Source organism: Ctenopharyngodon idella, chromosome 6 (assembly GCF_019924925.1).
Source record: "Ctenopharyngodon idella isolate HZGC_01 chromosome 6, HZGC01, whole genome shotgun sequence".
NCBI classification, from domain to species: Eukaryota; Metazoa; Chordata; class Actinopteri; order Cypriniformes; family Xenocyprididae; genus Ctenopharyngodon; species Ctenopharyngodon idella.
The window spans coordinates 6,135,749-6,159,194 of NC_067225.1; the positions used below are offsets into that span (position 1 = coordinate 6,135,749).

The 23,446-nt window shown below is 36.6% G+C and overlaps 1 long non-coding RNA gene across 2 annotated transcripts in view; it reads left to right on the forward strand.

The window, feature by feature from the left end:
• Nucleotides 1–23,446, forward strand: part of LOC127514730 (uncharacterized) — a 56,836-nt gene that overhangs the window by 28,086 nt on the left and 5,304 nt on the right. The window contains exons 3-4 of one of the 2 annotated variants that reach the window (XR_007930695.1): nucleotides 14,768–14,864; nucleotides 21,554–23,029. This is a non-coding gene — a long non-coding RNA (uncharacterized LOC127514730). Of the gene's footprint in view, nucleotides 1–14,767; nucleotides 14,865–21,553; nucleotides 23,030–23,446 lie in introns of those variants that run through there. The other variant, XR_007930694.1, reaches the window with a different exon arrangement.

The following is a 23,446-nucleotide window of genomic DNA, read 5'->3' on the forward strand; positions in this document are numbered from 1 at the left end:
GAGGGGGTCGAGAGGTTGGTGGTATATGTGTTCTGCCCCATAAGGGGTAGGTCAGTGTACTCACTCCCCCCTAACCCTGCTATTGATCATGTAATGGTATGGTCCACAACCCTTAACCTTCTAATCTCATCTGACTGTGCCAAATTCTGTCGATTCACCTACAATTGGAAAAAGGAACGTAAAACGTAAAAATGCAAAGGCAGTGTGGCAGGAATGTGGATGGATTTCTTTGCCTTTAGGTGAATGTACTCTCCATTTCCCTGTACAGTTTTGCAAAAGGTCACACAGTTAAAGTAAAGTACTACCGTGGAACTGTTAATTACAAAATTCCTTCCAACATTCTGGAAAGTACATTAAAACAGTGGATCTCAACTAGATCTGGTTTTACTTTGTACAATAATCAATTGCTTTTCAAAAGCAAGTAAAAATATTTTTTAAAATTGAACACTCCAGTTTATCAATATTAACTGCAACAATGTACAAAATTATTAACATGACATGAATAGTAAACATAACAGAAACATGAATAGAAAATGACTATTTTGATGCATTCATGGACTCAGCAGCCAATAATTCACTGTAAAAATAAACTGTGGTCAACAAAACGAGGATGTTTATCCTCTCTGTAAGAGTAGATGTGTTGTATTCGATCTGGGTTGTATTTATTTTTACTTCATGTAGGTTTTTGAGTGCAGATGAATTCACAGAAAAATACGGTACACTCTAAAAAAGGAGAGTCAAAGTTGTAAATAAAACAAAGATTATTGGAGAATGTTTACTAGAAAATACTTTTTCAGTCTTTCAAATTTTCATGTTTAATTGAACGTGTTACTTGCTATTTTTTTGTAATTATTTATGAAATTTACTAAGTAAATCCTACACCAGTTTTTATTTCAGTGTAGAGTTTGATGAGAAATACGATTTTTGACGTCAACAGCCAAAAACATGGAAAGCGTTTTCTCTTGATTTATTTTGCTGTCCAAAGTATGCATGATTATAGTTGCATTTTAGTTGCAATAATTGTATTATTTGAATTTATCATTGTTTTTGTGTTCCCAATTTTTAGGTTGGGATACACCAGTTGAGAGCTACTGCTTAAAAAAATAGAATCCAAAAAAAAAAAAAAAACCCCTCTGGAAAGTACTTTAAAACGTTGAATTGTAAGATAAAAAAAATATATATATATATATATATATATATATTAAACTTATATGACCTTGGATTACTGCTCTTACAAAAACTACCCTGGTATTGCCATCATGGTACTGTCCAGAACTTTCTAGATCAGTAAACTAAGATCATATAAATCTCTTTTCTTGACAGACTAGTTTAAATCGACCTGTCTCTCCGTGTCTTCCTAAAACCCAAACATTCAGAGGCGTTTGCCATGATGTGAGCAGGTGTGGGCTGGAACTTCTTGTGCGTGAAATAAAACCTGGCTGGAGTGGCTGCAGAGGGGTGTGTGTGTGTGTCTACCTGTTTGTATTGAATAGTGCCCATTAATAATTTAGCTGCATGGCTGCTGGCTATTATTACAGAAAAATAGTGCAGTGCGTTTGGACACATGCCTCCTGCTTGTAAGTCAATAGAGAACAGTTCACCCAGTAGGACCAGGACAGAACACTCTCAAACCCATGACAAACCTCTCAGCTTTATGTCTTTGTCTACAGTTTCCATTGTAGAGCACTTTGTGTGAACGGTGCTTTAGGAATGAAGCTCATTATTATCACTGATATTATCATCTCAGGGCCTCTGTTGAAGGTAATTTTTTAATCTCATAGTTCATGTTATATGTCTAATTCAAGTGGGAAAAAAAGGTTTTATTTGCATGAATGTTTGTGACAGCCAGATTAAGAAGGGGAAAAATCCTTTTTTTTTTTTTTTTTTTTTTTTTTTTGCATGAGAAAATATTTTATCCTAGAAAACCATAAAAAAAAACCCTGCAAGGTTAAAGAAAATACACTACCATTCAAAAGTTTGAGGTAATTAAGACTTTTTTAATCAAAAGAAATTAATATTATTTAGCAAGGATACATTAAATTGATCAAAAGTGAGAGTAAATACATTTATAATGTTACAAAAGATTTCTATTTCAAATAAATGCTGTTCTTTTGAACTTTCGAAGAATTCAAAGAAAAAAAAGTATCATGGTTTCCACCATAATTATGCAGCTCAACTTTGATGATAATAAGAAATGTTTCTTGAGCAGCAAATCAGCATATTAGAATGATTTCTGAAGGATCATGTGACACTGAAGACTGGAGTATGATGCTGAAAATTCAGCTTTGATCACAGAATAAATATATAAAAATAAAAAAAAGTTATTTTACATTGCAATAACATTTCACAATATTACTGTTTTATACTTTATTTTTGATCAAATCATAATGTTGAGCATAAGACACTTCAAAATAATATTTCTTTTTTACCAACCTCTAACTTATAAACAGTCATAAACAGTAGTGTATGACCCAAACTACATTAAATAGAGGTTATGGGTTTGATACTTTTGGGTTGCCACAAAATCTGGGTCCTGAAGCAAAACCAGCTGAGAAGCAGTGATCTAAAGCAATGACATTCATACATATTTAAGTGTGGCATAAGCGTGCAAATCCACTGTATGGGCATTTGTGCATGAGTTCTGTCTTAGAAGAAATCTCATCTGAAATCTTCAGATAGTGAAGTGCGTTTCCTTCCTCTGATATCTCCATTCCTCTGTTCTCTCTCTCTCTCTTTATAGAGAAGACCATTTGTTTCTTTTTTGAGTCTGGAGGGATGTTGTAGTGTGTGGTGGGCTGTAAGGTGAAGGGTTTAGATTGAGGGCAGATTTTGGCCAGTTCCGTATGTTTGATACGGTTTGTTATCGATACTGGGCCTGGATGGAGTCGAAATTGTTTGGCGAGTTAATAGCGGTTTGATGATGTCACTGTCAGTGACCTGGGGAAAAATTGACCCCCGTGCGGCAGGAATCGCTAAAATGCCACCCGTGCAATTACGAACTACAGGCCCCAGTGGTCCGCTGCGTTTTGTTTTATGTCCTTCAGAGACACACTCGCACACAAGCTCTTACGCATGGATAAAGACTCAATCCATCGCCGTCTACCTCCCTCCTGCACACACACACACACACACACACACACACACACACACACACACATGCATCTTCTAACACACATATTTACAATCAGAAACACAAATACTAGTCATTTGCATGCTGTCTGATAAAGCTGTACATTTTGGGTTTATCAGTGACCTGCATTTCAGTGTGTGTGTGTGTGTGTGTGTGCCGTCAACAGAAATGGGGCAGTTACTATGACGATGAAATTTCAGGCGCATAATTTATTCATTAAGAGTAAGACAACATTACATCACCTCGCACTCACTATTTTCACGATTTAGTGGCACTTTTCCCTTTTTTCATGTCGTTAATATGGCTTTTGATAGGCCTGTTTGGAAACAGGAAGCTTTTTTGGTTAGTATCCAATAAATGTTGACAATCAGTGGGAGTTTTTATGACGGCGTTTTGCGGCACCTGCTTGCATTTGTAATGCTAACAAATCTCATATGATCTCAAAACCACACAAATGCTTCTAACATCGTTTCTAGGGTGTTTGCGAGCACATCCCTCTTCAACATAACAGTCCAAATAGGCTTGTAGCACATCTATTTGTTTTATCTGTGTATTGTTGTTTTTTTCTATCCCTTTCTGTCCTTTAAAAAGAAAAGACGGAAGAAGGAGCGGAAAGAGAAAATCCTCAGGAGGCATCTATAATTCATGGCTTAGCTTAGTGGCTGGGAAAGAGCGCCATACTGCTGTTCTGAGCTTTATTTGCTGATACCCCCCTTTTCTCCACACACTTCCACTCACTGGCTTTACACGGCCATGGATTGAGTTTACACGCAGACAAAAGTTGGGTCAGCACAGGTGCAGGGTTCAGGACGCACGGCTCTGGCCTCCCTCAAAAATTTGCATTTATGTTATTCTAACTATTTTTATTCATTTGAGTTTTTATTTCAATTAAAGTCATTCTGCAAAATCATAATTGATACACATTCTCATTTGACTTTTCACACTAGAACATTCCATCCTGTTTGATCACAATTTTTTATAATAATTTCAAAATGTTTTTAAAATAACTTAATCAAAATGAACCAAGTAAGCTAACCCCCACTAAGCAATGATTCTAGCATTTCCTGCCATAGTGTAAACATTTTTAATAATACTTAATAAAAGCTTCAGTCAATAATATTTAAGTGTCTCAGCTTGACCAGAGGATATTTCTGAAAGTCAGATCTGCCCTTTTCATTTTTAAAGTGCCCATATTATGCATTTTCGAACATTACCTTTTTTTATGCAGTGTGTAATATAGTTGTTTATGAATGTAGAAGGTCTGCAAAGTTTTAAAGATCAAAGTGCACAACAAATAAAGTTATTGTCTCCTAAAACAAAGAATAGATTCTGAACTTCCAAAACGATTTGTCAGTAATTCCAGACTCACTTCCTGTTACAAATAATGTAACAAATTTGCATAATACCAGTCTGTGGTGTTCATTGGCTGCCTGTGAACAACTTCTACTTTGACCTAAAACACTGTAAACTGGAAGAGTTTGGTTCATGTTGTTGACATGTCGAGAAGACGCTGTTTTCTGCTTTGCGAATCCACTTTGCCTGCATTTCTTTAGAACAGGGACTTGCGTTGAAATTGATACAGAAAAAAACAACGCCATCGTTACTGTTCGTATCACAGTGAATCAAGTGCTGAGGAAGCCTCCGGAGCTGAAATTCATATATGGTAATAGGCGTTTCGTTTCCGACATACGCTGTAAGTGGTCGACCAATCACAACAGACTGAGCAATCTGACCAATCAGAGCAGAGCAGCTCTCAGAAAGGAGGGGTTTAGAGAGACTCCAAAAGGGGCACTTTAAAACATCACTAACCCTAAAATTTACATAAACCCTGCCCCCTCATTTGCATTTAAAGGGGCACACACAAAAACTGTGTGTTTTTTTTTATCACACCCAAATAGGGGCGAATTTGACAAGCTATAATAAATGATCTGAGGGGTATTTTGAGCTGAAACTTCGCAGACACATTCTGGGGAAACCAGAGACTTATATTTTATCTTGTAAAAGGGGCATTATAGGTCCCCTTTAAAGTCATTCTGTAAAATCATAATTCATTTTACATTCATATTTGACTTAATTATGCATGCACTGTTGCAATGGAACTGTTAAATCAGGACCCCAAAATGGGTTGTAAGTTTGTTCTGATTGGGTCACGGACAGGAGGGAAGAGCAGCGCTTAATGCAAATTATATAACACAAGTAACCACCAAAGTTAGGATAGTTAAATCAACAGATTTAATGATTTTTAAAAGGGAGTAGAAAATGCTTTCCACATTATTTGTTTTTAAAACCAGAAAATTTCAGTGCAGATTCTATCACCTGAATAATCAAATTGTCAATTTTCCTATTCAGCCTGTGTCATGTTAATAACTTTGCATATTGTTAGGACTGTGCAGTTCATGGTAAGTTTAATAACTTTCTGTTTGATTTTAAGGCCTTTTTTTCTTTACTTTTGTATGATAAGCAGTTGTGGTACTGTGTCGGGTCACCACTTGATGTCCTAAAGCAGAAGCGGTTGGGAAGCACTGGTTTAGTGTTGAACTCAGATGAATGCTGTTCCCTCTCTGTTTGGATTGCTGTCCTCCTGTCATGAATAATAGAGTTGAGGAGTCCCGTGCGTGTGCCATGGCATTGTTCACAGTTTGTGTCACACCAGCGCATGGTTAACTAGGCAAAACAAAAGCTTTTCAATATTTCAGTGAGTTAGAGACGCGCTCTGCAAGCACAGGCCTGAGTGAGAAACACGTTCACACACACCGAGACACACAGAGGTTTGACAAATAAATACATTCATATTTGCATACAACACAGTGTAGTTGAATTAATGTTTTTAATTATTTAAAAATGTACTTGGATTAAGAATGCAAAGTTTTTAGCAATGTGCTCTTATTTTAAAATTATAGATGGTTGATTATATATTATAAAGTCATTGATTAATTGCTTTATTAGTGGAAAACTGACACTGGCAATACTGTGAGACGTCATAGTCATAACTCATCTTATCTCTTGATTTATGTCATATCATTAGGCAGTAAGCAAAATGCTTACTAAATGTATCTATACCTTTTTATTATAAGGTCTATTTATATATTTATATATTATTAATATATGTTGTACAATACAAAACAAGTGTTTCTTCATTTTCAAGTTTCAAACAGAGCATGTTTTCTTGAGAATATTATTTAAATTGGTACTTTCTATTTTTCTATGATCTATTTGATTATCCTTTTGCATAATAAAAAAAAAATCTATTTCCTTATTGACATCATTCTCCAGAAAGTGACATCATTTTGGAGGGAAAACCACAGCGTAACCATCATTATTAGCAATAGATTTGATGAATTCTGTGATGTTTTGTGGTTTTATTTAGTTTGTCTCATGCTAGAACATTCAGTCTTGTTTGAGAAAATTATTGAAATTTGTATGATGATATCAAAATTTAAAAATGTTCAAATAATCAAGTACCTTTCTGTCAGTGAGCAATGAATTATCAAGTTATTTCCATCCTGTTAATTTTCTTGCCATTGTGTAAATAATTTTAACAATTAATAAAAAGCTTTACTTAATGAACTTTAAGTGTCTAAATTTGACCATTTATGAAAGTCAACATATATTCCAACACATTTTTTTATTTAAAAAAAAAAAAAAAGATACCACGTTTAAAAAGTATAGCATAAGAGATTGACTCACATCAACATTTTCAGCAAAACTAAATGATAAAGGCTTATATTAGAAATTAAAAGAATAGGGAATATTTGGAATGTGACAAAAAAAAAAAAAAAGGTGTGCTGCAAAATGATTAAATTGCCCGCTCAAAAATTCTGACTTGTATACCTGTTTAGTTGTGACAGAAGGACACTTTTTTTGTCAGAAACCATGTTTTTAATGCCAGTATCAGCATACAATGATGTTACTGATTGTATGATGTGTCCTAAAAGCCAGTTGAATTGACCACAATGCCTTGCAGTACTCACTAATGCCCGTGTTTCATACTAAACTCTTTGCCTTTTAATTCTGTTTCACATCCCAACCAGGCACTTTAGTTTTAATGTGCATCTAACAGGAGCTGTAGTGCTGTAATGCAGGTGTCTTTGATTCTGGATGGACCCATTGGCAATATATGAAGCCAAAGCTTCTCTCAGCCCTGATTATGGCTCATGGTGGTGTTGTTATGCAAATGGCGTTTGCATTATTGAGCTGAAAGACTGTCAGAGTGCAAAACAGCCTAAAACTGTTTTGATTAAACATATAGTCTGTGCATGCAAACACACACGTTCAAGAACATGTATGCATTTTATGTTGGCCAATAAAGCAGAAGTGTGTCAGTCAGTGCAGAGAGACAGATTCAGATATTGTGACTCTAATCAGGGGCCCTTAATGGCCCTTACAGAACCTCCTGGTGAGTTCCCAGCTAATCACTCACTGCTTAATTGAGCCTGACTCAACATGCTTTAAATTAAACTCACACACTTTTTGCCTCATCCAATCAGAATTTAGAGTTGGAATTATGCGTTTTAAAATATATTGGTTCTGGTGAGAGGTTGTACACTTAATAAGGCATGCATTTGTTCTCATATGGAGGTTCTGGCAGGCCTCAGGACTGTGTGCTGGTCAGAATGACATCACCCCCTCAGCCCTCATGAGATGACCACATTAAATCAATGTATGGATCCTGCCACCTACTGCCAATACTGAAAATGACATCTAAGAGCTATTAAGTGAAAAGCAATGTGTGCTATTCATCAACACACTCACACAGGCTTGAGATAATGAGGAGATTTACTTTGTGCTTCATAATACTTAAGAATTTCAAAGGTGTTTAATGTTTTACTATAAAATTGACATCTGCATGTGATATTTGAGATAGTTGTGTGTGTGTTTTTTCCCATTCATTATTTTTTTAGAATACTTCATGTAAGTTTTAGAACACCTCATTAAATTAATTTGGTTGTGTTCATGCAAAACAAATGTTAGATGTGCCAAAGCAAGATGTGTGCTTTAAAACAGAATATTGCTTATGTTTTTATACACTGAATAATTTAATCATTAAGTTATTTATTATATATTATTTTACATATATATTATGTATATTATATATATATATGACCCAGGTCCATAAAACCAGTCATGAGGGTCAATTTATACATCATATGAAAGCTGAATAAATAAGCTTTCCATTGATGGTTTGGTTTGTTATGACAGGACAATATGTGGTCGAGATACAACTATTTGAAAATCTGGAATCTGAGGGTGCAAAAAAATCAAAATATTGAGAAAATCACCTTTAAAGTTGTCCAAATGAATTCCTTAGCATATTGCTTACAAAAATTAATTTTTGATATATTTAGGGTAGAAAATTTACAAAATATCTTCATGGAACATGATCTTTACTTAATATCCTAATGATTTTTGGCATAAAAGAAAAATTGATAATTTTGACCCATAATGTATTGTTGGCTATTGCAACAAATATACCCATGTGACTTATGACTGGTTTTGTGGTCCAGGGTCACATAATATGATTATATAAATTATATAAATTATATAATTTTTTTTTTTTTAAAGTCTCTTCTGCTCACCAAGGCTGCATTTGTTTAATCAAGTATACATGAAGAACGGTTTATTGTGAAATATTATTACAATTAAAAAGAACTGCTTTCTATATGAATTTATTTTAAAATGTAATTTATTCCTGTGATGCAAAGCTGAATTTTCAGCATCATTACTCCAGTCTTCAGTGTCACATGATCCTTCAGAAATCAATATGCTGATTTGCTGCCCAAGAAATATTTCTTATTAAATAAAAGTATTATTATTATTATTATGAACTGTATTGTATCTGTGTATTTAATGATATTGTATGTTCAATGCGCATATGCACTAATACAGAGAGACTGGCCTCTATTGGACACCATCTGCTATTGCACCTACATTAAGTCAAGCAATGGCTATGATGTATATGATTAATTTTTATCTCATTCAGGCATTTCTGATCTGAAATGACAGTGGATTGTCCCCAGTATAATGACACACACACTACATCAGATGTGCAATGTTCATTAGCAGCTTTGGTGACATTATTGACATGTTTAAAACCGTACAGGTTCTTCATGTAGGTCCAGCACAGTTTAACCACTGGGTTAACAAGCTCTTTGATCCTTAAAATCTCAATATTGCTCATGGAAGCATAAAATGTATTTCTGATCAATGTATTTGATTCATTCGGTTTGACTGTGGTCTCGTTATCTAATCAGAATTGAGCTCAGCCTTTGAACAGTAGTGGAGCAGTTTTGTGTTTTTTTCTCTAAACAGTTAATAACTGTACTCGAGAAGAGAAACACAAACACACACACACACACACACACACACACACACACACAAGTACAACTTCCACATTACACACCAGGGAACCTTTGCAGACACTTAAGTTACACCAAAGTCTCAAAATGAAAGAAACGACTAGCCGTTATTCAGTGCTAAATGATCTCATATCAGTGTGTGTGCGTTTGTGTGTTTATTTGAAATTTAGCCTTGGGTAAATAAAGACAACAGTACAGCGCTGCAGTCATCCACAGGGGTTGATCTTTACTGCTCTCAAATCGCCTGTTCACACTCAGTTTGAGGATCCACATTTACGGCACACAACTGTTGGTTTAGCGCTCAGACTTGTTAGAAAGTGAATGTACTAGCTGCTTTATTGCTTTTGCATCAGATCAGTATTTATTATAATTATCTGTGCACATCATTATTATTATTATTTTTTTTAAATTCATGTGCCCTTGTGACCTATAATCAAAATAATTCTCTGATGCTTCTCTTGCTTCTCTGGTGATGTGTTTACTGGCTTGAGGGCGGGGCAACCTGTCACTCACATGAGATCCACCAATAGCAAAACCAAATTCCCCGTGGACAAAATCAAGTCCCGTCCAACATTTTTTCTTGTTCAAGTAGCAATTTTACTCTGATATGGATCACAATAAGGAAGAAAAGACTTCTGCAACTTCCGTTTAATGCCAACTTTAATTGGGCTCTCAGTTTTGTTTTATGTATCAACTTTGCTTCAAATGTCTGTCCTAAAATAATGTGAAAATCACAGACAAGTATTAGCAGAGAAGGCATAACAGGGAGAATATGATGAGAAATATTTGAGTTCATATTGAAATCTCTGACTTTTGATAGCAGAAGTTGGCAAATCTCAATTTAAGACATTGTTGGGATCTCTTCTAAAACTCTAGAGGAGAAATATGTGAGATTAATGGAGTATTTTATTCTCATCAAGAGAAACATCTGATAAGCAGCAGACTCTAAGACAGCAAAACTCTCAACTCTCTGGTCTCGTTTTTTTTTTTTTTTTTTTTTTTTCTATTTTTGCTTGTAGAAACAACTGAGATATTAAAGGGGGCCTATTATGCCCCTTTATACAAGATGTAAGTCCCAGGTGTCCCCAGAATGTGTCTGTGAAGTTTCAGCTTAAAATGCCTCACAGATCATTTATTATACCATGTTGTAAAGACCCATTTCTGAGTGCAAGTAAAACCATGCTGTTTTCGTGCATGTGCCTTTAAATGCAAATGAGCTGCTGTTCTTTCTGCTGCCTGCATTGGATGCTATGCCAAATACTAACAAGACATCTGCTTGGTTTTGATTTATGATATATATCGCGATCTTGATCACGAACAGTGCAGTTCTTCTTCATCATAAAAGTTTATCATTTCCATGCATTTTAAAGCTATATCAGGTTAAACTTACAATTTATCGTTTTCTGATGGCACACATCTGAAGCACATGAATAGAAAGCTGGCTGTCAGATGGTACGTCGCAAGAGTATTAAACTAACTTCTCTTTCATGTTTTTTTTTTGTTGCACTTATACTGTCAAATACACACAAGGTTATGTCAAAAACACATAAAGTTCACATAAACACAGTCGGTTATGTCAGTGAACGTAACAGCAGGGACAGAAATCGCATGTGTACATGTATATTAGATCTGTGGTGGATTCCTTTCAAAAACAAAATTAATCCACTGTGTCTGCAGCGACTCAGATGTTGGGAGTAAATGAAGACTGTTATGTTCACTCTTACATCCGAAAAACAACACCTCAATCGCTTACCAGACATTCCTGTCGCTACAGCTGCTCCGGCGTCGAGATAATGGCAGACAATGTACAACTCGCTCAGGGCGGGGTCTATGCTAATACGACAGAGTCTGTCCACAATCGAGGGCGGGGCCTAAGCAATGTGATGTCAGAAAATGAAAACGCTTGTTCTATGAGACTGTTGAGGTTTTATGGGGATTAAAAAACAGAGTGGGTTGATTTATATCCTCATAGGGTGATTGTGTTCACACACTGTCGACACACATTTATGTTTAAACACCACGAAAAAGTGAATTTTGCATAATAGGTCCCCATTAAATATATCTTAATGGTGATTTTTCAAGCAGGAATTCTTAAATTTGTTTAATTTACGTATCAGTTTAGTCTTAGATGTTTCATTAACATTAACAAAGTCTCCAATTGCTCTCCATTAAATCACATTGCTATGTAGAAGAAATAATTGACATTTCAAAGATACATCATTTGTGATTTTTCTGTCTGATAGGTAGAATAAATGCTGCCCAATATATTATCTTTATCTCTGAATCTTGCTGCACTGAACCTCATCTAATAGGCAAACAAAAGCTTTGACGTGTCTCATTCAGCTCCTCGGAAACTCTTTACTGCACATGCTTCATTCAGGTCAGCTCGTCAAGTGGCTAATTACACTGCAAACGCAAAAACGGCTTGTGAGGGAAGGACCCGGAAACTCCTGTAATAGTTGTGACGCGCATACACACACACAGGACATCCCTGACCCACACTAACAGATTAGAGTGAGTTTCACCTTAAAAAGCCTTTATCCCAAGATGAGATTATGGGAAATATACTGTATATAGCTAAAAAAAAAAATATCTTGATAATTTTCCTTTTTGCAATATCCAATATGTTGATATTTATATATTTTCCAAACAGCCATTGTTGCCAATTAGATTGAACATGTTTAATGTTAGAACTAAAACCGTACAAATGGAGTTAAAAATCAATGCATGGTATTTCTGTTAACGCATCTGTTTCTCCTTTACTCTAAGGCTATAAATGTCACAATCAGCTGTTCATTATTTGGTAGAACGAAATAACTACATGATGTTTCTCTGTCTCTGTCATTCACTCTTGGTAAGCAGTTTAAATCATTGAAGGAGTGCTGTCTGCCACTACTAAAATTTTTTGTTTTAACAAACTTAAAATTTTAAGGAAACCAGGTTAGGCTGCTTTAAGTTAAACCAACAAATCATTTTTACAGTGTAATTGTGTCTTTAATAATTTCTGTGCATGATGTTAATCTAATGCCACATCCACAATAATATGTTTCAATTAAAAAATGTAATTTTCAAATTAAAATAACATTTTCTAAAGTGTCTTCACGTTCCGTTTTCGCTGGAGGATAACAATAGTGTGATGAGGGGTGAACGCAGCGAAAACTTTACAGTGGATGGGAAACTGTTTCGTATTGCTTCTGCATCACATTATGTATAAACAGCATTTATGACATAGAACTGCACATGACAATCTATCGATAAACACACACCTTTTCCTCTGATTCTGACGCGGACTAAAAAACTAAAAAGCCTGCCACCATTTTCATATGAGGTTTAAATGGGACTGAGGCGATCATGAATTTGTGTACAGATTACGGCGCTAATTGCAATTTTTTTGGGGGTGAGGGGGACTGAGTAGAAAAAGGTCCCCCAGTGAAAATTGCATTCCGGGGGGTAAAATCCGCGTTTTTGGCAGGGTTCCCCTGGTAAAATTTGCATTCCAGGAGCTAAATATCATGTTATTTGGACTCGCTTCAACCCGCAGACATGAAAAACCCGTGGCAACAGTGTTAAAGTAGCCCAATTCCGCGGGAAACACTGATTAGGATGGATGCAGGAATGGAAAAATAAGAGATGACGTCAGCCATAAAGGTGCATTTTAATAAAAGCTTACAAAGACAAAACATTTGTTTTCTTTTATCACTAGGGCAGAAGAATCATGCACATTAAGAACAGAAACATTAAAAATAAATAATTAAATAGGGTCCATTTTAATTTCATGTTGCGTTTAAATCAGTGGCAATATTAAGACATAGTCCTTCCACAATTGTCTTATGAAACTACTCTAATCACACGGCCTCTAGGAAATTTAATGACCAAATAAAAAAGTTTGTATCGCCAGCAAAATCATTGCAAATATATTGTGAATATTCAATACATCGCCCAGCCCTAGATGAGAGCATTTATACAAAATCTAAACTGAGATTCATTCATCTGAAATGAAATACAACCAAATTTGTGCTGAGACACCCAGCGTTCCCTACATGCACAAATAGTCTACGGCCTCCAGACAGCGTCTGAATTAATCTTAACAACAGCATGAAAAACGCTGCTTATTGACACTGAGAGAGAAAGAGAGAGAGCCTGTGGGAATGAAAGACATGTATGTGAGGACAGGAGATGCTCTGGTCTGCCTGGCGTGTTCTTTGTTGACAAAGTTGGGTAATTAGGGGCAAGAGCCCATTAAAGGAGAATATTCAAAAGGTGATAAATGGCTTTAATAAAGGAGCAGTGTATCCCTTTAACAGAGACAAATCCTCCCCATCTTTCTCATGCGCTGATAAAACACGCCACACAGACATCTCTTTCATCTCACCTGCTCTGGACCTATAGCACTTCCTGTGTTACACCGCCTCGGTGTGTGTTTTTGTTCGCGTGTGTATTTGTTTGTGTTTTTACAAACTAACGCTAATATCGCGAGCGTGGTGTGCTTTTCTCAGATATAAATCTTGTACACTGAGACATTAATTAGGTCCATAAAAGCCTCTCTTTGCTTGCTGGGTAGAAATCTGACAAGCCAAACACTTTAAAGTTTTGTGAATCGTCTCTTGCAAATTGGGTGGCGAGGAAGCTCGCAGGCCGAGAGGAAACAGCTCTCGTGTTGAAAGCAAAGAGCAGCTCTTTTATGAGTCCGGCAGGCTGGCCAGAGCGTAATAGTACATCTCTTTTAGGGCCTGTCTGCATATCCCCACAAAAGCCTAGAGACAAGGCTGAAAAGAGACAGGATGAAAAACAAACAGGATGGGTTATATGTTTGGTATTGCCATATTGCATGTGTATTTTACAATGATTGCATACACCTGGAATACTGTATTGACCAGCATCAAGGATCAAAACTATACATTAGCATGAAGTAAGCAGTATATCATACTGACTGAACATATTCACTGAAAACGGGGGTGTGCGGCAGTCATGTGTAAGAGGTTGTGGAGAGAGATCAGGCTGTTCTGTATTCAGCGTGTGAGGAGTCTGTGAGGTCTCCATCAAAGCACCGGCCTCACACCTGCACTTCCACACGGGGCTTCATCTGCCATGTCATCCGGTGACAGCCCTCCCGTTCCGGCCCCCTCAGACCATCTCCAGGGCACAGCGGACCGTGACACACCGGAGAGATCACATCACCTTTCTACAAACAGCCAGAGCCAATTAAAAACGTATGAAACACTAATGAACCTCCATCTCTCTCTCTCACTGTCTGTCTTTCTCCTTTTCTTTCTATATTCAGGTTCTCCGTTCAGTGATGATTGACAGGAATTGATCTTCTCAAGGTTCAACCCATCAACTGAATCTACTGTAGCTACTGATCAAAAATGATATGAATGGTAAGATAATATGGTCCTTTTTTAACACATATACATGATGGACAAAAAAAATAGTCTTTGGTGTTTTAAAGGGTTAGTTCACCCAATAATGAAAATTCTGTCTTTATTTACTCACCCTCATATCGTTCCAAACCCGTAAGACTTTCGTTCATCTTCGGAACACAAATTAAGATCTTTTTAATGAAATTTGAAAGCTTTCTGTTCCGCCATTGACAGCTACGCCATTGACACTTTTAAGGCCCAGAAAGATAGTAAAGACATCATGAAAGTAATCCATGTGACTCCAGTGGTTTAACCTCAATTTTAAGAAGCTTTGTTTGCACAAAAAAAAAACAAAAAAACAACTTAATTTACCACTTTAACAATGTCCGCTCTTGCGTCAACGCAACATGCATGGTGCTCTGGTGAACGCACGTTGGAAATTAATATCAAAGTCCCTTTCAAGGAAAGTCCCTTTCACGTCACTCAGTGGCCATATTTGCAACGCCTCCGGGCAGCTATTTCGGGCATCCAAGACCAAGTCCTATCTATTTGAACGGGGTAATCCTGAAATTTCAAAAACTGTTTGGCGAACTCACAATTAAATAACATATTTCAAATCAGCAACAAAATCTGACATGAACTGTTCCATAAATGTTGTTTCTTATTCCGCCATATTGCGTGTTGCAGTTTCTCCCATTCATAAGTAATAGGAGTGAACCGTCTTTCTATATCTATAGTCTTTGTTAATAAATGGAGTTACATGGATTACTTTAATTATTTTTTCTTTACTACCTTTCTGGGACATGAAATTGGTAGTTGCATAGGCTGTCAATGGAGGGTCAGAAAGCTCTCAGATTTCATCAAAATTATCTTAATTTGTGTTCCAAAGATGAGCTAAGGTCTAACAATTTTGGAACGACATGAGGGTGAGTAATTAATGACAAAATTTTTGGGTGAACTAACTCTTTAAATCCACTTTTAGACAAATGCTTGTGAACTTCCCTAAGCACTTCCCCTCAGGGGAATCCCCGCCGCCATTTTGAGGTGCGTTCAAGTTTGTCAATTGGACAAGGGATGTTTATGGACAGACTCTCGACTTTGACAGAGGGAACGAGTCTACTCATATGTACACTTCAGGCAGATCCATAGACCACAATACAACACAACTGTGACGTCACAACAGCAACTCGGTGCTTGCAATTAATTTACAAACAAGTGGTCAAGGGTTTAGGTGTTCCATTTAAACCCAATGCAAGAGTTCCACCAGTAGTGGGAAATCGTTCATCCAAGTGAATGAGACGGAGGGAAGTTAGTGAGGAAAGGGCATAATAAAGTAGGGTAACACTTTATTTTAAGGTGATGTAGTTACACATTACTACATGTAATTACTATAGTAATAACAGTAAATTATGCATAATTACAAGTAACTAAACCAAACCCCTAACCCTAACTTTGCAGTAAGTACATGTAGTTAACTAATATTACGCCGTACTTATTTGAGTAAGTACAATGTAACTACGTCACCTTAAAAAAAAAAAAAGTGTAACCTAATTTAAGGTGAAGTTTAAGTAAAAAAAAAAAAAGTAATTTTACTTAAAAGGCCACAGTGGTCTGTCATCTTAACCTACAGCTAAAGCAGATCTGCATGTTAATAACTGTTACTGTCACAATTATAAACTCATTTGGAGTGTCATTTTGCTTTTTTTCCCACCACCAGGCTACTTCTGGATTAATAATTCAGTTTAATAATCAAGTCCCATTAGTGGCAGTAACAGTTTTACATCTTTAAACTGTTTCCATCATGACTGTGACTCAAGCTCTTCTAACTTACATAGTAACCTTTATTAGTCAGGAATGGAGTCAGATACCTTTCCAAAATAATGGCAAACATGATAAGTGACAGTATTATCTGGCATACTTACTTAACGTAATGTTCCATGATTGCTTCCTAACTCTATAGCATGAAATGATCCACTCAGTAATGACAAGAGTAATGAAACGCATCATATTTTGAAAGCTTGCTGCGAACGCCAGCATCTGTTTTCCGCATGTTAGCGATCTCCTCTTCCAGAGAGAGACGTAATTAACCTTGCTTATAGAAAGGTTGCCTATTTGAATTACTGCGTTTTTGTTATTTAGGAAGAAAATCATTTTCTCGGCTTCATATTGGATGAAATATTGCCTGAGACATAATTTTTATTCGGAAGCAGCTCTGCGCGAGATATTATTTAAATTACCTCTCCTTGGGCTAAATTCTGCTGAAATATCTCCAGTTTGATTTATCATGCAGTCACAGTGAGAGAATGAAGCATATGAGGGTTTTATTACGAAGAGAAAAACCTCTGCGCTCCTGCATAAAATGAGTCTGACTGAATCCTGCAGTCACATTTGGACACTAGATGTGAATTATTACAGACACAAGCCTGTCCACCTGCCAATTAGACCCGCTTCATAATTCAAGCTGATTTAAATATTGCAATTTGTCTCTTTGCTCCGGTCCTCATTGGCTATTGCTCTGTCAGGCATAGATGTTTAGATAATACATTTTGTTATGTGCTTACAGGAAACTTGCACTTTTCTGTCTAAAGGCTTCTGCTTAAATGCTTAGACAAATATAAATTGTACCAACACAACCATTCAATTTCTTTTTTCTTAAAGGACACATTAAAATGAGCAAAACATTTCTATTTCAAATAAAAGATCATGTGACACTGAAGACTGGAGCAATGACGCTGAAAATTCACCTTTGCATCACAGGAATAAATTTGATTTTACAATATATTTAAGTAGAAAACAGTTATTTTAAATGGTAAAAATATTTCACAATATTACTGTTTTCACTGTATTTTTGATCAAATAAATGCAACTTTGGTGAGCAGAAGAGATTTCGTTCGAAAACATTAAAAATCTTACTGACCCAAATTTTTCACTCTAATTCTCACTGTAAGTTTTCTTCCATGCATTTTAGTTATTTCTACTCAAACTACATTAAACAGTCGGCTGTTTTATTGTTAATCCAGCTCTTAGTTGTATATTTCAGTGCACAGAGAATTATTACTGTATTTTACGAGCTGATAAGCGATAAGCAAACATTTCAGACTTTGTGAAAACTCGATTTCCCATTATTCAATTTTAACGCGAGGCCATAAAGCTACAGAATCAGATGTGACTGTTGCCCTTTAAGACTGTCATGTTATATTACCTTGCAGATCACATTTCATGAGTGTCTCATTAAAATAAACTCAAGTGTGTTTTACGTGCACGTAACAGACAGATGTTGAGCTTTTAAAGTGTGATGATGTCTCGGCGCTGAGACGGTCCTCGAGGACATATCAGGATGTTTGTGTCTGGACTGTCATGTTCAGGGTCTTACAGAGAGTGAGAAGTTTTGAAACACTCATGAAATCTCAGCACATGTTGTGTGCAAATTTTATATGATAAAATAATCAATACAGGCTACTGTTCTAAATGAAGACAATAGATGTCGCTTTTTGTGTTTATTAATCGTTTATGGATGTGATTCTCTACACCTGTGAATTCTGACTTCATACAGCCACTAAAAATAACCAAATGTCAGTTATTAGTGCATTACACAATATACAGTATTTCAAAGTGAATAAGTGAAAGTGATGTGTAGTCCCATACTCGGAATTTGTGCTCTGCATTTCACTCATCCAAGTCAAGCGGCACCGATACGGAAGTGACTTAAACTGCAATTCATCAACTGGCAGCTAGGGACAGGCTCCAAAAGAGAGCAGAATCTTATTGAACCCCATGTTAAAATGCCCAACTTTACAGCAGAAAAAAAACATGTTTACAGCCTGTTACAAATTGTGGTTTTGGTCTATATATCTAATTTTGCCCTTCATGACAACTGTGAGGGGGGTGATGCCCCTATAATGAGCAAGCAGTGTTGTTGTTGTTGTTAAGCCCTTAGCATTCCTGTAAAGTTTGCCTAAAATGCCTAAAAAAGGCATACCTAAAGTAAATTGCATGCTGTTCTTGAAGCATTTGGAGTATATGCATGGTTTTGGTCTCTTTTGAAAGGTATGTGTACCATGGGTGGTACAGTGGAATGCTAACAGGTTAACTAACAATACTGAGTAAAACTTTAACAATTAAAAATAAAATCTCTTTCATTAATTGAATTTTTTTTTTTTAAATAAAATATATGTTTTTTTAGATGAAAAAATTAATCCAGTAAAAGGTCTACAGCATATTTCATATAATATATCTATCTATTATATAAATGTATAGATACAGTATCTCACAGAAGTGAGTACACCCCTCACATTTTTGTAAATATTTTATTATATCTTTTCATGTGAAAACACTGAAGAAATGACACTTTACAGTGTAAAGTAGTGAGTGTACAGCTTGTATAACAGTGTAAATTTGCTGTCCCCTCAAAAATAACTCAACACACAGCCATTAATGTCTAAACCGCTGGCCACAAAAGTGAGTACACCCCTAAGTGAAAATGTCCAAATTGGGCCCAAAGTGTCAATATTTTGTGTGGCCACCATTATTTTCCAGCACTGCTTTAACCCTCTTGGGCATGGATTTCACCAGAGCTTCACAGGTTGCCACCGGAGTCCTTTTCCACTCCTCCATGACGACATCACGGAGCTGGTGGATGTTAGAGACCTTGCGCTCCTCCACCTTCCGTTTGAGGATGCCCCACAGATGCTCAATAGGGTTTAGGTCTGGAGACATGCTTGGCCAGTCCTTCACCTTCACCTTCTTTAGCAAGGCAGTGGTCGTCTTGGAGGTGTGTTTGGGGTCATTATCATGTTGGAATACTGCCCTGCGGCCCATTCTTCGAAGGGAAGGGATCCTGCTCTGCTCATTCATGGTTCCCTCAATGAACTGTAGCTCCCCAGTGCCGGCAGCACTCGTGCGGCCCCAGACCATGACACTCCCACACCATGCTTGACTGTAGGCAAGACACACTTGTCTTTGTACACCTCACCTGGTTGCAGTGATTGCATTTGATGCAGTGTGCGGCACTCATACGTCTATTTCCCAAACACAACCTCTGGATATGACGCTGAGCACGTGCACTCAACTTCTTTGGTCGACCATGGCGAGGCCTGTTCTAAGTGGAACCTGTCCTGTTAAACCGCTGTATGGTCTTGGCCGTGCTGCATCTCGGTTTCAGCGTCTTGGCAATCTTATAGCCTTATGTAGAGCAACAATTCTTTTTTTCAGATCCTCAGAGAGTTCTTTGCCATGAGGTGCCATGTTGAACTTCCAGTGACCAGTATGAGAGAGTGAGAGCGATAACACCAAATTTAACACACCTGCTCCCCATTCACACTTGAGACCTTGTAACACTAATGAGTCACATGACACTGGGGAGAGAAAATGGCTAATTGGGCCCAATTTGGACATTTTCACTTAGGGGTGTACTCACTTTTGTGGCTAGCGGTTTAGACGGTTTAGTGTGTGTGTATACACAGTTACAATGTGTTTCGTGTTATTTTACACTGGACATGTAAATTTTCAATCTATTTTTCAAATCTAAGATTTCATATTTCAAAAATACAGGAAAAATCTGTAAAAAATTAAACAGTAAAATGACATAAAATTAGATTTTTTTTTTTTTTTACAGTGTAGAAATATTGCCTTTGCAACTAACTGAAATAATGTTTAAGCTGAAGTACTAAAATTACTGAAACTGAAATGAAAATAAATTAAAGCTAAATGTTAATTTCAATGCATCAGATACAAAATATCACACCAGTGGCATCAACAAATGCTGCTCAAGCTTAATAATATAAAAATAATACTAAAATAACACTGGAGCCAAAGGGGACTGTGGTATGAAATGAAAAAATACAGTTGAATTAAAAATTTTGAGCAAAAACGATGATGAAAAACACTTTTAAGAGCGAAGAGTGTACAAATTCTTTTTGAGTTCCACCTGCCAGTCAGGAATCAAATCAGTCTGGTACAAGTTTTCTTCCTAATGACCCTCCCAAAAACACAAAAGAAGAGGCCCAGGACCCTCGACCCCATGCACCGCACTGAATTATTGAGCGTGTCGTGGAGGCTCTGGCACGACTGCTGTCCACACAATGAATTACAATGTGAATCCTGCTCTAATTATGACTCTTTCAGATGGCTGATGGGGGAAAATTGAACCTGAATATTTCATAATCTGCATCTCCTCTTCAAATGAGAGATCATTTTGGAATTGCATGCTAATTTTTGTCACTGCCCTGAGTTCCCAATAACAGTAATTGGAAAAGTCTCTGAAGGAGTCTGGAGGAGGAGTCGCTCATCATAGCCTGAAATGATTAGCGCTAATGTAAACTACCATAAACCACGACTTTATACCAGCTGTTGTCATTTTCTGCTCCATAACTGAATTGATTTTTGCTTATGAATATAGGCCTCTCAGTATTTTGAGAGGCAATAAAAGTTAATATTTTGAAATTGACAAATGCCTATTACATATTTAGTAATACTTTAATCATCTACATTAAAAACTCTGTCTTGGATGAATCTGTCGTATTTGTTGTTACATTCACAATGCATTTAGTATTTAGATAAGCTTCCAAGTCTGTATGATCATCGATGACAATGTAATGTGCTTTGATTCTTCCTTGTAGAATGTCAGTGTTGTTTTGTCAGACCAGTGAAGTTATCTCTTAACTGTGAGTGTTTATTCTCCCCTGTGTGTTGTTCTGTTTGTCTGCCAGTGAGACGTCTGTGTGTGTGATGAGAGCGAGAGGTTACAGTTAAGGTCACAGTGAATGCTCATGGGACACCACAAATAAACCAACTGGAGCAAGAACAAGGTTCATGTCTAAATTTTACATGTTCTGGAATGTCAAAGCCATGAATTAATAAAGATCAGATAAAACCCTTTGTGTGTCCAGCTTCCCAAGTGCACGCATGTGTGTGTAAGTCACTCAGTCTTTTAACCCCAGTCAGAGATGTCAGAGCTCCTCAAGGTAAACCAGAAGGAAGTGAAGGAGAGCGAGAGAAACAAAGGGTGCATTTCAGTCAGCTCCCTAACTCGTGAATAAGTATATTGTGTACACGAATCCGGGCATTGGTAAAGACCCATGTTGTAGAACGTCACCACTGGTATTTAATCATTTTATTTGTTATGCTGTGTAAACACATTGTTCTTCTACATATCCTTAAAACATTTAAGCCGAATATTAATTATAAATGTTAACTAGATGTGTTCACTACCTGTCTATCGCATTTATGCTGACATATAATAAAAAAAAAAAAGGTTTGTCTTTTCAAAACTATGTTTTAGGTTTCACGCTTAAGAAATGTGACATAATTTCTGGTTAGGGAGCATAGTGAGCATCGATGCTCCCTGGTTTTTGCAGTGCATTGTGGGATTTTTCAGGGAGCGATTGTTCCAGTGCACAGGGCGGATTTTGCGATTGAGCCCTTAAAATGGCCGACTCCTTGATAAGTGCCCTGACTACTGAACTAGGGATCTGATTGAGATGCACCCAAAGCAGCGAGGTCAGAGGGACATGAGGGATCTTCTGTTTGTAAGCAAAGATTGAAGGTGTGCAGATGTAGTGCAAGTTGATTAAAAGTCTAGTTTAAAATAACAGTTCATTATGCATTTGAAAACTTTATTTTTTAAAGTTCTAACTATTAAGTGGTGTAACCATCCAGGACAATATATTTATATATATTTATATATATATACACAACAGTTCTTTATGGTTCTCGAATCTGATTGGCTGAGAACTATGCAATATTCCCCCAGTATCAGCACTGGAACCGTTTCACTGTTTGTATCACTCCACTTGTGGCGACTGTCATGGCGGTCGAGCAAATCCACCATTTAAGAAAAAAAAAAAAAATGCTACTGTTGTTTTGTCACGAAATGTAGTTTTAAGAGTTTTTTAGGCGAGAATGTAGTTATTAGCACCTATTTTACAAGATGCTTTCGCATATGCAAGCTCCAGGCCGTCAGCAGCCATTCAGCACTCATGTACCTGCATCTCGGCCAGTCCTTTGGGAATTTGTCGCTGGCTCTTATGTAGATAGTGGTTAAACATGAGATATAATTCTTTTGGTGTGGTATATCAAATTTATTCATTTGGTGTATATCAGTCTTTGGTCTTATTAATCTATTACTTGTTCCAGAGCAAAACAATTTGGGTTAAGGGGAAATTTAAGTTTATATTTAGGTTATATTTAACTTCAGTCCTGTACTAGAGTGCTGCTTTTGTACATTTGAATGCATTGTTTGTGTTTATTTCCTATTGTCTTTTATAATGGCTATTGTTGTTAATTTAAATATTGTTATTCAATAAATATTATTTTATATAAATAATATGCCGTATTTGATACTGAGAAAATGGTCCGTTAGTGATTGTGATATGGGACTTCAGTGAAAGTTACATTATTACACCATTAGATGGAGGCAAAGACTCTTTATGAGTGAGTCAGAACAAGCAAGTTGTTTTTGGCATTGTAGGAAATCCCCTTAACTTTTAAAAGGACAAAGACAAAGCTTTCCTCAGCAGACATTCAAACTGATTTTTTTTTTCTTTTTATATAACAGAAATAATATTATAGACATCGACCTGAAGAATGAATGCTATATCAGA